Raw genomic sequence first — 12,746 nt, 5'->3', positions numbered from 1 at the left:
CATGAAGATATCTCATGAACGCGCGAGGGAGGAGCGGGAGGCATGCACGAGAGGAGGAGAAGTTCCAGCCGTTGCCAGGACCGGACAACCGGCCGTACCGCCGGGCCACCCGGTCCCAGGGTCGGTTCGACCGGCCCCCACGTCGACACAGCCCGGTCCAAACCGGGTTTTCGACCTGTGCCAACCGGGGCGAGTCCAGTAAGCCAGGACGCCCCGCCCGGTTGCCATCCGGCGCCAGGCCCGGTCCAGACCGGACCGGCCGGTCCCAGGCCCGGTCAACCGGATTCCAGACCAGCCGTGTCCGAGTCTGTCTCGACCAGATCTATTCTGGGTCGGTTATTCTTGTATCTTTTCGACCAGAAGTCCTCCCGGACGCCTATATAAGTGCCCAGGACGCCCCCTAGCTGCTTTAGACCACGTTTAAGATAAACCCTAGTTCTTAGTTGTTTGCTCTGCAAAACTATTGAATTCCCTACACCATATTGCTTGATATTGTGTAGATCTGAAAGTCTTGTGTAATATGCTGTTCCATTGGGAATTAGAAGGTTTCAACTTACCGCTTCGTGGTCGGCTAGGTGCGCAAGTGTGTGGAGTTGCGAATATCTTGCAGGGTTGAGAGCTGTTGCATTGGCGACAGGGACCAATCGAGAGATCTCGTTGCGTCATACAAGTTATCATCCACTTCATCAAGTTACCTCCGCTGTAATCATCCCGTGATCATCATCACCACCGTTGCTTACTGAGAAGATCAGGCTACCCCTTATCAAGAAAAGCTGCAGGCTTCACCTAAGCCGGAGCAGACTATCGGTGGGAGAGAGAGGCGGCCAGAGGTCAAGGGGTTAAGGAGGGATGCGCCCCTGCCCCTCCCCTCTTTATATAGGGGGGGTGCAGCCAGGGCTGCCTTGGCCCCTCCTCCACGCCCTATGGACGACGGCCAAAGGAGGGAAAGGGGGCAAACTTGCCCCCCCAAGTTGACCCCCCTATGGTTTTGGTAAACCCTAAGGGGTGGCCGGCCTGGGTCCTTGGGGCTTGGTTCGCCTGGCCCATTAGGGCAAGGCAGCATCCCCTCGGCCCATGTTGACCCCCTAGGTCGTGGGCCACATGGTGGAACCCTCCAGAACCTTCTAGAACCTTCCTGGTCTTCCACCGGAAAAATCCCGAGCTTTTCCGAAACCTAGAAATCAACTTCCCTTATATGAATCTTATTCTCCGGACCATTCCGGATCTCCTCGTGATGTCCTGGATCCCATCCAAGACTCCGAACAAACTTCGGACTCCATCTCATATTCTGAATCTACTTATGCGACATCGAACCTTAAGCGCGTCACCCTACGGTTCGTGAACTATGCAGACATGGTCGAGACTCCTCTCCGACCAATAACCAATAGCGGGATCTGGAGATCCATAATGGCTCCCACACATTCAGCGATAACTTAGTGATCGATTGGACCATTTACATACGATACCGATTTCCTTTGTCACGCGATACTTTACTTGTCCGAGGTTCGATCATCAGTATCTTCATACCTAGTTCAACCTCGTTTCCGCCAAGTACTCTTTACTCGTACCGTGGTATGTCATCTCTTGTGATCTAGTCACATGCTTGCAAGATAATCATACGACATTCTACCGACAGGGCCTAGAGTATATCTATCCGTCATTGGGATGGACAAATCCCACTCTTGATCCATATGCCTCAACTCACACTTTCCGAATACTTAATCCCATGTTTATAACCACCCATTTATGCAATGGCTTTTGATGTAATCAAAGCATCCTTCCGGTGTAAGTGATTTACATGATCTCATGGTCGAAGGACTTAGGTAACTATGTATCGAAAGCTTATAGCAAGTTGAACTTAATGACTTGATCTCATGCTATGCTTATTTGGGTGTGTGTCCATTATATCATTCATCCAATGACATGTGGCACCCCCGGGATCAGGGTTAGACAAATACCAGATCTTCGTCTGACATAAGCCTAACCTAGAGCTCGAGAGACTACAGTGAGAGAATCGGTAACACAACAGTGACTCTACGACTCAAAAAGTAACACAAGCTCATAACTAAGCGAAGAACCAAAGCATTACAAGCAGAGGTCACTGACCTGACATACATCAACCAACGGAAGCAAAGTTATGCTATTAGACATAGCAAGATAGCAAAAGGCCTAAGAGGCCAGGAGCATAACGGCGACGTCCCAGCCCATAGATTCCAGGCTGCTACCTGGGAACCCCAAGCTACTCGTCGATGTCGACTTAGAAACCACCATCTGTTGGAGCGACTTCGTCTGAAACAAAAGCATGCAAAGCTGAGTACAGGGACTCAGCAAGACTTAGTACAACCTTTTAGCAAAGCTGGTATGCGGGCTTTCTGTGGAGCTTCTTTTGCGTAAAGCCAATTTTCCTTTAATAAACAAGAGGGAGAAGAAGCTCGACTACTCAGAACCTTTAAAAGGGGATAAGAGAGCGACATCTCGATCTCTATTGATCATCATATTGTATCCACCAATCTCCATCATCTCGAACCACTATCCTCGGATCACCCCCTCAACACCCGGAGAAGGTATCCGTAAACACACATTGTTTGTCAAGTTTTACGATCAGGTTAAAGTTCTCTATGATCTCCACGTCCGTTCCCAAGTCGTCCGTAACCGTGGACACGGCTTTTCGAAAAGATTCATAACCCTGCAGGGGTGCACAACTTTACCCACACGTACCAACCGACTCTTAATGCCAGGACCATTAGCTCTCTTCCTTGGAAAGCCGGCAGAGGGTGGTTGACCACGACCTTTACCTTGCTGTCGCCGAGACCATGAGTCACGCGCTAAGGATTGTTCCGCCGTAACGGGTCAAGTCCCGAAGTCGGTCCTTAACGATGTGAGGCAAGGTGGGTTTCCCCAGGGGCCGCAACCCCCAGCCACCACGGCCACGCTTACCTACCTGTTATGTACCTTTTCCCCTAAAGCAGAATGCAATGCATATGTCCAGATAACGCACAAACTATGTGACTCATGGAATCTACTAGGCAAGTTAGTGAGTCGAGAGGGTACCATAATAGGGCCTCGTTTGGTTGTACACTCGGTCTTGGTTCAAGAGGCGAGAACTCGGTTCCTAGGGTCGGCAGAAACGAAACAACCCACCACATCCCAATGTGGCCTCTCGTCTGAGCCTTTAATCATGTTTATCAACATCTCTATACTTACCACGTCAACCTGTCATGCTAGTTTCATTCATTGTATGGCTCCAGTCCGAAGACCGGAGTAGTAGCGTAACAAACTAAGCATGGCTAAGCATAAAGAGATAAAGGCTCTAGCGATGCACACATGCCCAACCTAGTTATGCTAGGAGCGGTGGATCAGGTATTTGAGGCTACAAGGGGGAACATGCAATAGATAGGATAACTCTACCTATCGATAAAAGACAGTTGAATCGTGTGCAATATGTAGGAACCAGAAGTAAAAGCATTTCAAAAACATATATGAACCAGGCTAGGGCTTGCCTTTGTCCCTGACAAACCAATATGGATCTTCGAGGATCCCATGCTTGACTTGTTCGCTGATGGACAATTATTGATCTGCGTCGTTGTCGATCTTCATCGTCTCGGGCACGTGTTCTATCGATCGCGAAGAAGCAAATACCGGAAAGGGAAAAGAACAATCAACACATGGCATCGATGCAATGCGCAAACAATAATGATGACATGACATGTTTAAAGGTATTGGAATCATCCCTAAACATGAGAGGCAATTTAATTGGGTTTGGAATGCCCTAGGGTTAGCATTTCCATAAACCACATAAATAAAGAAAAATGGTTCATTTGTTCTTCTATTAGGAGCAGGGTTCAAAGTTGATTAACAATGCATGCTTTTGACACTAAAAGGTAGATCTCATTTTTCTGAAGATTTCGATATATTATACGTATTTTCTTATTTAAAATGAATTATTCACGAATTTTACAATTTCAGTTATTTTCTGAAACGGAAAACAGCAGATACGAAAATTAGTCTTTTAAATACTCTGAAATGTTCTGTGGGACTTTGTTAGGAAGTACTGAGTTTAGATGTTAGTACTGTAGCTATTAAACTGAACATGGGTACAACAACGAGCTTGAAACACCGGATGGTTTTCCTGGGATCGGATGGAGAACTAGGAGTCTGAGCAATATCACCTTTCTCCTTGTTGCTGAAATTCGAATATGACACATGGTTCAGTTTGGCAAGATATTTGGACAACACCAAAGGGATTTTCAGACCACATAAACCTGACAATAGTAGATGGATTCACAAGTATTCAGATTGGTTATTTGCTAGAAGGAATAGGAGATTCAGAAACGTGTATGTAGAAGATAGAATTAACATCAGATTATCACTCAAGTAGAAAGAAGCTCCAGCCATTTAGAAGGATTCTTTTACCTAAGACGTTAGCAAACAGCAAGTATGGATGCTCCGTTGCTCTGTTCTACTTCAAACTGAAACTCTGTACTGCAACTTTCTCTCTCTAGCTGAAAGTTACAAGACAGATTTCTAAGAATAAACCTTCCAGGCATCAGCTCATCTCACGGGAAAACAGGGGACGGATCTTAAACAAAGAAAACTAATTTCGCTGCCCTGTCATGCATACGGGCTGTACCTATTCTCAAGGATGCAGAAGAATAAAACGTAGATGGCAGGGTCTCTTCTTCTTCTCTCCTTCCTTGCCTCCCCCGACGGCAGCCTTGCTCTGCTCCAGCCATAGGTCCGGGTGTTAGTCTTCCAGGCGCTGGCCCATGTAGGTGGTTGCCATGGCTCCATCGGTGGTTCTTGGAAGGGTTGCTATTTGGGTCGGTTGTTGTAAGATGGGGAATGGATCAGGATGGCTGAGGTGATCTGCTACGTTGGGTAAAGAAGTACTAGCTGACCACGCCTCACCAAGACAAGATTAGATTGGTTTTATCCCTTTCCATGGCTATTTTATTAGATTGTGGTACTGTAGCTTATATATATCGATCCAAGGACTGCTAGATATTTAGCTCTAGAAAATGAAGCTGGTTATAGATGTAGATTGCCTCTTCAATTTGATAAATTATATTTGAAAACTTTTTGAGGACATTTAAAACATGAAAGAAAATAGGCAATTTTTTTACTCGATTCTAAATTTTCCTCAATGTATGTTCTCGAGAGTTAAATAAAATAATGCATGCCATGCTCATGATGCACATTACAACTCCTATTTAGGTTTAACTAAAATAGGGATGTTACAACTCTATCCCCCTTACAAGAATCTCGTCCCCGAGATTCCTAAGGTATGAAAAGAGAGACACAAAGGGAGAAAGGTTGCAAATGTCTTCAACGATCCCCATAGCGATCTTCTTTCTTGAAGAGGTTGATCCACAACTTCATAACGACTGAAGATCTTCCTTTCCTTCCTTCGAGATTGTCGTCGACTACTCTAAAGAAAAGAGGGAATAACTCTGGAACGATAGATCTGCACGAAGATCGAGTATCTCATGATCAACTCATGGGAGGAGTGTTTAAAAACAACTCTTGAGCTAACAAACATGAAACACATCAAGGTAACGGGGGAGACAGAAGAAGTTTCAAATTTTGATTGGCAGTTTCTCCATGCTTGATAAGAACATGAAGGTACAAGGTAGCGAAGAGTTAAATTTCCTTTGATATCATAACGAGGCACTCTTAGAACGGTTGACTCGAAGAAACACAGAGGATTACCCAACGAGAGCAACTTTGGATTTCAAAATCATAGTCACTCTTTTGGCATGGGTACATGAAATGATTGTTGTGCATTCAAAAGGCTGGGGCCCTAGATGGCTGACAAATTCACACAACGTGTGAGTTGATTATAATTTTTGGTACTAACCAACGAAAAGGAATAGCACTAGCTAGTGAAGTGCCAAGGATCAGCGGGAGTGAAGTTTCTCCGAACAAAGTTGTTGTCACCAGAGAAATGGTTTCGAGGGATTGACCGAGAGACATTTAGCAACTCTGCTTCTAATGTTCTCCTTGATGTTCTAGACACCAAATTTAGGCTATTAACGAGCCTTCAATAGGTCATCGAGTCAAGGTTGGACTTCGGAATTGAAAAGACATCATAAGGCAACTGCTAGAATAAGTCGCACAAGATCCTTATTGAGAGTGGTTATTCTTGATGATTCAAGAGGTTATGGCATTAGGCCTTCCGACTAATTGTGTGTTAACCACGACATCAATCTTGCCGGATTTACAAAAGAGACCCATGTCAAAAATCCTTGAGAAACACTAACTATCATTGCCGCTTGAGATTCAGCTTAGGTTAGGTGTAAAGATACTTTTGGACTCAGAATGTTTGAATGTAAGATTTGCAATAGTTACCACCAAGGTAAAGTCGATAGATTCTAAAGATATGGACCACAATGTCAAGCTCCAAAGGATTGAGCTAGATTGCATAACACATATGGATGCGACTGCCAAAGGCAATTGCGTGCATATGAATTTGCAATGTAACACAAGTGAGTCCTGATGGGGACATCAAAGAAGATTTTGAAGTTCTTAAGCTTCTTCTCTTTCTTGAACAAATCAGTCAGCGGCTTAATGTGCATAGAGGAACTTTTCAAGGAATGGAGGTAACAACCTTGCATCTCAAGATAACTTTGCACTTGCCTGACCAACTTGTGATGATTCCCGAGGGAAACAAAAGGGAACTCTACTCTGATCCACGGCGACATCTTTCAGCATATGCACGTGAACCAGAGAAGGTTACTTCCAACATCCAGAACACATACTTCATGTTAACACAAAGATGGTTCTCAAAACTTTCCAATACTAGTGTCAAACGTCCAATATGAATCTTTTAAACTTGGAGGAAATAAGAATGTCGTCGATGGGCTCAACAACAGACTTATCAAGATACTCCAATGAGGGACTCATATTCTATATGGACTCGACAGAAATATTGGTCAGACCAAAGGACATGAAGGTATACTCAGACGAGACACCATGAGTATAAACATCATCCAGATAGTCCTTGGAACTGAGTATGATTTGACGATAGCCCAAACTCAAATCAAATATGGGAAAGGTAGCATATCCATAAAGGAGATACTTCCTGACTTTAACGCAAACAACACTAGACATCCCTTTATGAAGGAACAAAGTTCGATAGAGCTTTTGTCTTTCAACTCTCCAAGTTGTTGTTTAAGCTCAACCAAATAGTCCAGGGTTATCCAACACGGTTCTTGGAGAAGGAGTAGTTCAAGGAACCAACGTACTCATGAACTCGATAACACGGTCATGTGGCAACATGACGATACTTCTATAAAGACAACTAGAATATGATGAACCACCAGTATATCACTGAGTTCGAGAGGGGATCTTGCTTTACAAAGGAAACGATATGGTCTTGAGAGCTTTGGGATGAACCTAACTCTTTGACCGAAGATGTGCCTGAATAAATGGACTTGGCAACACGATCAAACTTCGCTTAATAATTGGCGAACCAATTATGCTAAGAATGACATCAACGTCCTTGGATTTCAAAGAAATAAGAATTTCTAAGAATCTCGGATAGCCACATCAATAAATACACCCCAAGATTCCCAAGCACGAACAACTCGGAGGAAGGGCGAGTAAAGATATGTAAGAGCATCACTTCATCAATAAGGCCATGATACAAAGCACGACCTCATGATATAGAAGAGGTTGATACTCCAAGGTAGAACAGAAGCTAACGGGACTTCTTAATCTGCGGATTACAACACTTTGACCAAGTCTTTGAAATGGACAAGGTACTGGAGTTTGTTTCTCCTTACATACCAAAGTGGAATGTCCTGACGAACCACAGGAGTAATATGCACTGTAAAACACCAATGCACATTTAGAACTTGGCTGATAGCTAGCAGACAAAGGTAGGAAAGCAACAAAAGAGGAGGAACACAATCAGGATCGGAATTCCTGAGATGTAGATGCACAAGATAACACTTTTGTGAAACTCATGTTGAAAAAGGAGGTGTGGAAGAGTCACACATATAGATATGAGACTCTCAAAGAGAACTCTTGTCGTGATCCATTTGATTCGCTGGAATCTCTGCGATAGCTAGTGAAAAGGAAAGATCTTTATTGTCGCAGTTCAACACGACAATAACCACAAGCTTGAAGGCTAGCTTGTAGCCATCCCGATGTAATGTTTGAACATTAACATCAGTGTTTAATGGAATGGATCTTGGGTTAAAGGCCAGCTTCATGTACGAAGATTCATACATTAGAATCCAGCACAATCGGGGACCTTAGGTTCAAGTCCAAGGGTTAAAACCCGAGAAAGGAGTAACTACTAGATGAGTGACACAAAGGACACTGTGATTTAGTAATCACGATGTAGCATCTAGAAGCCATAACTAGCTTCCGAAGTACCCAAGAAAATAAAAAGGAGGCATACAAGGCGAAAGGAAACCTCGAAGCCTAGAACAGAATTTTGTGGAACCCACAAACTAGAAAGATCATGATGGAAGGAGATCTCTCTATTAAAACAAAATGAGGAGGTGCACAACACACACACGACTCTAGAGAACCCTTCACTAGGTCAACTGGTTTAGAACGACATGCCCTTGAGGCACCTAAGTTTGAAAGACTAGAAGAGATAGGAAAACTTTCAAATAAACACAAGGTAAGGCACCTTAGAAATAGAGCGATCCCAGATAAGGAGTAAAAAGAAGCCTAATAAGATTTTCACAAATACTTTTAACTTCCAAATAGTTTTCGCAAACACTAGACTCAACATCGACCAGTAGAAATGGTTTTCCTACAGCAGTCTGCCTCGATACCAAAACCTGTGGCACCCCCGGGATCAGGGTTAGACAAATACCAGATCTTCGTCTGACATAAGCCTAACCTAGAGCTCGAGAGACTACAGTGAGAGAATCGGTAACACAACAGTGACTCTACGACTCAAAAAGTAACACAAGCTCATAACTGAGCGAAGAACCAAAGCATTACAAGCAGAGGTCAACGACACGACATACATCAACCAACGGAAGCAAAGTTATGCTATTAGACATAGCAAGATAGCAAAAGGCCTAAGAGGCCAGGAGCATAACGGCGACGTCCCAGCCCATAGATTCCAGGCTGCTACCTGGGAACCCCAAGCTACTCGTCGATGTCGACTTAGAAACCACCATCTGTTGGAGCGACTTAAATGCGAAACAAAAGCATGCAAAGCTGAGTACAGGGACTCAGCAAGACTTAGTACAACCTTTTAGCAAAGCTGGTATGCGGGCTTTCTGTGGAGCTTCTTTTGCGTAAAGCCAATTTTCCTTTAATAAACAAGAGGGAGAAGAAGCTCGACTACTCAGAACCTTTAAAAGGGGATAAGAGAGCGACATCTCGATCTCTATTGATCATCATATTGTATCCACCAATCTCCATCATCTCGAACCACTATCCTCGGATCACCCCCTCAACACCCGGAGAAGGTATCCGTAAACACACATTGTTTGTCAAGTTTTACGATCAGGTTAAAGTTCTCTATGATCTCCACGTCCGTTCCCAAGTCGTCCGTAACCGTGGACACGGCTTTTCGAAAAGATTCATAACCCTGCAGGGGTGCACAACTTTACCCACACGTACCAACCGACTCTTAATGCCAGGACCATTAGCTCTCTTCCTTGGAAAGCCGGCAGAGGGTGGTTGACCACGACCTTTACCTTGCTGTCGCCGAGACCATGAGTCACGCGCTAAGGATTGTTCCGCCGTAACGGGTCAAGTCCCGAAGTCGGTCCTTAACGATGTGAGGCGAGGTGGGTTTCCCCAGGGGCCGCAACCCCCAGCCACCACGGCCACTCTTACCTACCTGTTATGTACCTTTTCCCCCAAAGCAGAATGCAATGCATATGTCCAGATAACGCACAAACTATGTGACTCATGGAATCTACTAGGCAAGTTAGTGAGTCGAGAGGGTACCATAATAGGGCCTCGTGTGGTTGTACGCTCGGTCTTGGTTCAAGAGGCGAGAACTCGGTTCCTAGGGTCGGCAGAAACGAAACAACCCACCACATCCCAATGTGGCCTCTCGTCTGAGCCTTTAATCATGTTTATCAACATCTCTATACTTACCACGTCAACCTGTCATGCTAGTTTCATTCATTGTATGGCTCCAGTCCGAAGACCGGAGTAGTAGCGTAACAAACTAAGCATGGCTAAGCATAAAGAGATAAAGGCTCTAGCGATGCACACATGCCCAACCTAGTTATGCTAGGAGCGGTGGATCAGGTATTTGAGGCTACAAGGGGGAACATGCAATAGATAGGATAACTCTACCTATCGATAAAAGACAGTTGAATCGTGTGCAATATGTAGGAACCAGAAGTAAAAGCATTTCAAAAACATATATGAACCAGGCTAGGGCTTGCCTTTGTCCCTGACAAACCAATATGGATCTTCGAGGATCCCATGCTTGACTTGTTCGCTGATGGACAATTATTGATCTGCGTCGTTGTCGATCTTCATCGTCTCGGGCACGTGTTCTATCGATCGCGAAGAAGCAAATACCGGAAAGGGAAAAGAACAATCAACACATGGCATCGATGCAATGCGCAAACAATAATGATGACATGACATGTTTAAAGGTATTGGAATCATCCCTAAACATGAGAGGCAATTTAATTGGGTTTGGAATGCCCTAGGGTTAGCATTTCCATGAACCACATAAATAAAGAAAAATGGTTCATTTGTTCTTCTATTAGGAGCAGGGTTCAAAGTTGATTAACAATGCATGCTTTTGACACTAAAAGGTAGATCTCATTTTTCTGAAGATTTCGATATATTATACGTATTTTCTTATTTAAAATGAATTATTCACGAATTTTACAATTTCAGTTATTTTCTGAAACGGAAAACAGCAGATACGAAAATTAGTCTTTTAAATACTCTGAAATGTTCTGTGGGACTTTGTTAGGAAGTACTGAGTTTAGATGTTAGTACTGTAGCTATTAAACTGAACATGGGTACAACAACGAGCTTGAAACACCGGATGGTTTTCCTGGGATCGGATGGAGAACTAGGAGTCTGAGCAATATCACCTTTCTCCTTGTTGCTGAAATTCGAATATGACACATGGTTCAGTTTGGCAAGATATTTGGACAACACCAAAGGGATTTTCAGACCACATAAACCTGACAATAGTAGATGGATTCACAAGTATTCAGATTGGTTATTTGCTAGAAGGAATAGGAGATTCAGAAACGTGTATGTAGAAGATAGAATTAACATCAGAATATCACTCAAGTAGAAAGAAGCTCCAGCCATTTAGAAGGATTCTTTTACCTAAGACGTTAGCAAACAGCAAGTATGGATGCTCCGTTGCTCTGTTCTACTTCAAACTGAAACTCTGTACTGCAACTTTCTCTCTCTAGCTGAAAGTTACAAGACAGATTTCTAAGAATAAACCTTCCAGGCATCAGCTCATCTCACGGGAAAACAGGGGACGGATCTTAAACAAAGAAAACTAATTTCGCTGCCCTGTCATGCATACGGGCTGTACCTATTCTCAAGGATGCAGAAGAATAAAACGTAGATGGCAGGGTCTCTTCTTCTTCTCTCCTTCCTTGCCTCCCCCGACGGCAGCCTTGCTCTGCTCCAGCCATAGGTCCGGGTGTTAGTCTTCCAGGCGCTGGCCCATGTAGGTGGTTGCCATGGCTCCATCGGTGGTTCTTGGAAGGGTTGCTATTTGGGTCGGTTGTTGTAAGATGGGGAATGGATCAGGATGGCTGAGGTGATCTGCTACGTTGGGTAAAGAAGTACTAGCTGACCACGCCTCACCAAGACAAGATTAGATTGGTTTTATCCCTTTCCATGGCTATTTTATTAGATTGTGGTACTGTAGCTTATATATATCGATCCAAGGACTGCTAGATATTTAGCTCTAGAAAATGAAGCTGGTTATAGATGTAGATTGCCTCTTCAATTTGATAAATTATATTTGAAAACTTTTTGAGGACATTTAAAACATGAAAGAAAATAGGCAATTTTTTTACTCGATTCTAAATTTTCCTCAATGTATGTTCTCGAGAGTTAAATAAAATAATGCATGCCATGCTCATGATGCACATTACAACTCCTATTTAGGTTTAACTAAAATAGGGATGTTACATGACATAACCTTGTTATTAATAAATCCAATGTTCATGATCACGAAACCATGATCATCTATTAATCAACAAGCTAGTTATACAAGAGGCTTTACTAGGGACTCCTTGTTGTTTACATAACACACATGTATCAATGTTTCGGTTAATACAATTATAGCATGTATGCAAACATTTATCATAAATACAAAGATATTATAATAACCACGTTATTATTGCCTCCTGGGCATATCTCCAACAGTCCCTGATGTCTACGGGTGCTTCTATTCTTGTAGACAGTGTTGGGCCTCCAAGAGCAGAGGTTTGTAGAACAACAGCAAGTTTCCCTTAAGTGGATCACCCAAGGTTTATCGAACTCAGGGAGGAAGAGGTCAAAGATATCCCTCTCAAGCAACCCTGCGATCAAAATGCAAGAAGTCTCTTGTGTCCCCAACACACCTAATACACTTGTCAGATATATAGGTGCACTAGTTCGGCGAAGAGATAGTGAGATGCAAGTAATATGGATGAGTATGGGTGGTAATAGCAATCTGAATAAAATATGGCAGCGAGTAAACATGCAACAACACAGTAAACAAACGGAGATTCGATGCTTGGAAGCAAGGCCCAGGGATCCTGCTTTCACTAGTGGACACT

General features: G+C 43.6%; 2 long non-coding RNA genes across 4 annotated transcripts; both read right to left on the bottom strand.

Moving 5' to 3' along the window:
- Positions 1–1,928: 1,928 nt before the first annotated feature.
- LOC127323675 (uncharacterized) lies at positions 1,929–5,555 on the bottom strand. 2 transcript variants are annotated; one of them, XR_007865868.2, is made up of 4 exons: positions 4,631–5,552; positions 4,414–4,502; positions 4,170–4,262; positions 1,929–3,614 (listed from the first exon to the last, which is right to left on the bottom strand). It is a non-coding gene; the product is annotated as an uncharacterized lncRNA (long non-coding RNA). The 2 variants fall into 2 exon arrangements; XR_007865871.2 differs by having other exon boundaries at positions 4,414–5,555.
- A 4,333-nt stretch (positions 5,556–9,888) lies between these two features.
- On the bottom strand, positions 9,889–11,904 carry LOC139829829 (uncharacterized). Of its 2 annotated transcripts, XR_007865869.2 has the most exons (4): positions 11,507–11,904; positions 11,290–11,378; positions 11,046–11,138; positions 9,889–10,490 (listed from the first exon to the last, which is right to left on the bottom strand). It is a non-coding gene; the product is annotated as an uncharacterized lncRNA (long non-coding RNA). The 2 variants fall into 2 exon arrangements; XR_011744293.1 differs by having other exon boundaries at positions 11,290–11,904.
- Between the last annotated feature and the right edge of the window lie 842 nt (positions 11,905–12,746).

The sequence above is a fragment of the Lolium perenne genome, chromosome 4, assembly GCF_019359855.2.
Source record: "Lolium perenne isolate Kyuss_39 chromosome 4, Kyuss_2.0, whole genome shotgun sequence".
NCBI classification, from domain to species: domain Eukaryota; kingdom Viridiplantae; phylum Streptophyta; class Magnoliopsida; order Poales; family Poaceae; genus Lolium; species Lolium perenne.
Note: the sequence above shows the minus strand (reverse complement) of the source record. Positions and strands in the feature narration are given on the sequence as shown.